Here is a 5,396-nt window from a genome sequence, read left to right as displayed (position 1 = left end):
TCCCCAGTGCCTGATTCAGTGCCAGGCACATTGAAAACACTAAATAAATGGATGAGTCGTGTGCTAATCTCTCAGAAAGGTGGCATATTTCTCTTAGGTGCTTGATAAAGTGCACTTACCTAGAGGCAGGTTCTCATCTGAGTTCTGCCTTTATTTAGCTGTGGGATTCTAGACAGAGCATTTACATTGCTGGGCTGCACTTGATTCATTATGAAAATGAGGAGAATATATCAGCATCATTCAAACTAGATCAAAGAAATTACTAATAGGCAATCTCTTTTTAATTTTAAAAAAAGCTGATGAAAATTTTGTATTTTATCAATATTATATGTCAAGAGCAAATATAATATCAATTTTGGGCTTTGTCTAGAATCTGTTAGTTCCCAATAATTAAAAATTTTATGGGTCTTATTTATAAAACAGGTGAACAAGCCAAGAATAATTTAAATTTTTGAGTAAAAAAGTTTCAAATGGGGAAAAATAATGGGTTATTGAGACTGAACGAGTTATTGAGACATTGGTGGAAACGAGTTCTCAGTGTCTTAACAGCTGCAAAATTCTGTGATTCTTAGGGCATAATTCAGCATTCATAGTTGTAAGCAACAGAGTCCATTCTAGCCAGTTGCATCAGAAGGGGATACAATAAAGGTCAGCAGGTACCTCACAGAATCTCCAAGGCAACAAATAGTAATGCTTAAATATACTTTGAGGTTGTGATATTTTATTCTATCATTTTAAGATTGAATTTTTACATAAGATTGGTGAAAACATTGCTGAAATTAGGATGTTAAATATCTCCCAAAGCCCTTTGTGTTAAAGGCTTAGTCTCCAGGTTCATGCTATTGGGAGATAGTGGAAACTTTATAAGTTGGGGCCTAGTGGGAGATGCTTAGGGCCTGACCCCTTCCTCTTCCTTTGCTGCTCCTAGGCCATGAGGTTAGTGGTCTTCCTCCACCACACACTCCCTACCATTGCTATCTGGTACACCCAAGCCTCAAAGCAAAGGGTCTACCCATGGACTGGAACCTCTAATATTGGGAGTCAAAATAAATATTTTATTTTTATAAGTTAATTATGTCAGGTATTTTATTGTAGTGGTGTTAACACAGACATATATATTTCCTTGATTAGTAATAAAAAATTATAACCATAATTCATATGACTGACAGTGAATGGGAAAGCAAGCATATCCTTGCCAAGGGCTAAGACACCTGGGAATCATTGGCCATCTGCCAGTTTAAGACTTCCCTCATACTTCTCTGCATGGTCCTATCAAGTCATTTTCTCTCCAAGACTTTGTTGCCACTCTGAGAATACAAATAAACATTTAGGGGCTGGGGAGATAGCTCAGTTGGTAGAGTGCTTGCCTCACAAGTACAAGGCCCTGGGTTCAATCCCCAGCACCGCAAAAAATAAATAAATACATAAATAAATAAACCTTTAGGGTAAAGATCTCTCTATCCTTTCACCCTCCAATTTCCCATGGAACCATCTCAACTCCTTAGGACACTAACCCAAAAAGAAAGACACCAATTTACTTCTCTCTTTCTGGGAATTATAGGCCTCTGGACTCCCTGCCTACCCTCTGTCTTTCTTCTCCCATCTCAAGGACTGTTTTTCCAATGTGAGTAGGAACAATGCTCTGTTCTCATTCACAGAATGTTTCTTCTAGCCACTCTCTATGCCCTGGGTTCTCTCTAACTTCCCTCAAACAGAAGTCATACTATGGTGGGCCAAGAGGCAAAAATTGACTATATATTAGTTTGTTTGGCTAAGTAGTATTTGTTCTTTGAATGACTGGAAATTCTCGAATCTTCCTCAAAATTCAACATGGGGCTCTCCATCTAGACTATTTCATCCAAGGTCAAAGATTTAATCTTCATCTAGATAGCCTGTTATTTGACATCTCTATGTCTATATCTTAACAATTCTAAAAATCAACAATTATAAAACCAAATTCATGATCACTTGTTCTTGATCTTATTCCATCTTGCCCTATTTATGGTATCACAGTTCTACTCATAATATGAAATCAAACAAAAGCAAACAAATAAAACAAAATCCAAAGTCAACCTTGAGATTTTTTTCTCCCTCATTTCCTATACCTTAACTATCAATTCCTACTACCATTAAGTCCTTTAAACTGTTACCTCCATTTCTACCACAATCTCTCCAGTCTAAGCTACCATGATCATCTTTACCTTGAACAGTCTCTTAGTTATTCTCCTTGCATCCATTTTTTCCTTTTAAAATAATTATCCACCAAAGGGTTAGAATGTGTTTTTAAAAATTCAAGTCTGATCATGTTAGCCAAGCTACCTCTTCCCCAAGTAACTCTTTAACAGTAGGAAGTTTGTGTGTTTATTAAATGAAGACCACAAGATCAGAGTTTCCGTAGGTTTGGTTTCTGCTGAGTTTTTTTTTTTTTTTCTGACTTTCAAATGGTCACCTTCTTGCTGTGTCTTCATATGGCCTTTCCCCTTGTACAAAAACACAGATTATCTTTAATTACCTCCTTAAAGCCCCTATGTCCTATCTCAGTCTAACTGGGGGTTAAGACTACAATCAATGAATTTTGAAAAGACATAATGTAGTCTCTAACAATGCTTGTTGAATCAAATGTGATAATGTGATATATTGAGGTCATTCCCATCACTTAAAAATTTTATCAGACTAGGAGAAAGTTAATTTTTATTTCCATGCTCAGTTATATCTTGTATAAAATGAAGACAATATTCACCTTCAATATTTGTTCTTAAAGATTAAGTTACACAGTGCATATAATTGCACAATGTATCTAAGTCACCAATAAATGTTAGTGATTTTCCTGTTTTCTTAAATAGTTGATGAAAGAGTTAATGCACCCTTTCTTTGAAGCACAATCACTAGACACAGTAAGAAAATTTCTATATACCAACATTTCTATATCCTACCAAAGAATCATGCAATGTAAGGACGATTATGGATATTTTGGAATCATTAAGAATAGATTTTTAGGACCTAAATGCAGACCGTTTCTTAAGGGCTTGAATGCTAATTTACCCTGATAGCTCACTTTACCAAATAACTCAAAGCTATCAAGCATGAAAGATAAAGATCTAGCAGCTTGATTTTTACCTGTAAGTATTTGTCAAGAAAATCATCTTAGGGAATTTAGTTCTTTCCTTGTTCTGTGAGATAAGAAACCATAATTCCATAATACTGAGTATATGTTTCAGTGTAAAAATGAATCAGAAATGATAGTTTACAGATTCCTGTCAGAAGGTCCCTTAATCTTACTCAATACAACACAAAAGGAAATAAAAGATCATGAACCCTGTGTGACATAACAAAATTGCCACATTCACTGAAAACTAAAATAGGGGAAATGGGAGTTATCAAGAGTACTCATTGTAGTCAAAGAAAAAATAGAGAGCAGAGTATTTTTTGTAGAAAATAAGACACTCAGGGACTAGGATGCTTCTATGACAATGTTCACCATAACAGTGTTTATGAAAGAAAAAAAAAACTGGAACAGTTCAGTTATCCACTAATAATTGAGTGACTAAAAAGGTCACATAGTCCATTTATACTATGGAATACAAAAGTTAATAATAATGATGTAGGTCCCTGTATATGTGTATGGAAAAAAAATTATGTTCTTAAGTTGAAAAGCCAAATTTCTGGTTATGTTAAAAATAGAATATTACTTATTTATTTTTGGTTTATATAAAAAACCTAAAATACACACCAAATGACAGGAGTATTTCATTACTTGTGTGTTTTTTTTTTTTAGGAGCAGTAGATCTCAGATTGAATATAATGGACAGGAAGTAGTTTCCAAAAGTATTTTAGGTATGACATTGCAATCCCCAGGGTCCTCGGCACCTTCACCTACTTGTATTAAAGCCAATGCAGCACGCTGCTCCTGGAGTAGCCTTGTCTTGTGCCTTTTTCTTTCCTTGTGTGGACACCATCCAGCTCCTGTCAGCCTCTGGCCCACCATCTTCTTGAGACCAAACACCATGACTTTGATTAAGTGGCAGAGTTCTGATGGGGAGATATTTAAAGTTGATGTAGAAATTGCCAAACAATCTGTGACAATGAAGGCCATGTGGGAAGATTTGGGAATGAATGAAGAAGGAGATGATGACCTAGTTCCTCTACCAAATGTTAATGCAGCATTATTAAGAAAGGTCATTCAGTGGTGCAGACACCTCCTCCTCCTGAGGATGATGAAAACAAAGAAAAGCAAACAGACAGTATTCCTGTTTGGGATCAAGGATTCCTGAAAGTTGACCAAGGAACACTCTTTGAACTGATTCTGGCTGCAAACTACTTAGACATCAAAGGTTTGCTTGATGTTACATACAAGAATGTTGTCAATATGATCAAGGGGAAAACTCCTGAGGAGATTCCCCCAACCTTCAATATCAAAAATGACTTTACTAAAGAGGAAGAAGCCCAGGCATGCAAAGAGAACCAGTAGTGTGAAGATAAGTGAAATGTTGTACCTCATATTGTAACACTATAAGGATTGTTCCAAATACTAGTTGCACTGCTCTGTTTATAATTGTTAATACTAAACAAACATTTGACAAATGCAGCAGCAAATCAATTTTATTAGCATCATACTGTTCTTCTTGCATGTGCAGTTTGAGTACAGACTCCAAACCTATGACTGAATTTCTTCTAGTATGAGAGGAAGTTTCTTTTTTCTTTACTCTGAATAAAACTGGACTGTGGGTTCTCTGTAGAAAGTGGTGAAATAAATAAATAGTCTATCTTCATCCATAGTATATGATTTTTTACTATAAAAGTATTCGTTAGTTATTAATATTATGATAATTTGGTTAGAATAGAATTGTAGGTTAAAATTATTTAATTATACTTTTAAAAGTTTACTCCAGTCTTCTGACATCCACTGTAGGTCATTTCATTAGGGTTAAATGAATTCTCATCCCTATTGAAATGACCTACTTTTATCTCTAGAAGGTTTTGGGTTTTTTTTTTCTTTTTTCTTTTTCTCAGTATTTTGAAATTGCACACATTTTAAATTTCATGTGGTAAATTTTAAAGTAGACTTTTCAATTAAAAACAACTTCTCTGGGTTTTGGAAATTTTCTTATTTATTAATATCCTCCTTTCTACTTTCTTTGGAGTTTTATGAAATTTATGGATTGCTTTTTTTATATCTGAAATTTATTCTTTTAAAATTTTCACTTTATCTTTTGGGGTCGATATTCTGGGAATTTTTCTGAACTTTATGTACCAATTTCTTATTGAAGTTGATATTCTAGTAAATACATTTTTAAAAATTTCAGGACAATTTTAATTAATCTTGGACTATTCTTTTACCATTGCATCCTCTTTTTTGTTTTATGTATACAACAGCACCACACATTTCTTTGTATACC

General features: G+C 34.5%; 1 pseudogene across 1 annotated transcript; it reads left to right on the top strand.

Annotated features, from left to right (window-relative positions):
- Window positions 1-4,004: 4,004 nt before the first annotated feature.
- On the top strand, window positions 4,005-4,532 carry LOC306651299 (S-phase kinase-associated protein 1-like; annotated as a pseudogene). The gene has a single exon. The product of its transcript is annotated as an S-phase kinase-associated protein 1-like (transcript).
- Window positions 4,533-5,396: the final 864 nt, after the last annotated feature.

Source organism: Sciurus vulgaris (genome assembly GCF_902686455.1).
Source record: "Sciurus vulgaris genome assembly, chromosome: X".
Classification (NCBI taxonomy): domain Eukaryota; kingdom Metazoa; phylum Chordata; class Mammalia; order Rodentia; family Sciuridae; genus Sciurus; species Sciurus vulgaris.
This window is presented reverse-complemented; position numbering and strand designations above follow the sequence as displayed.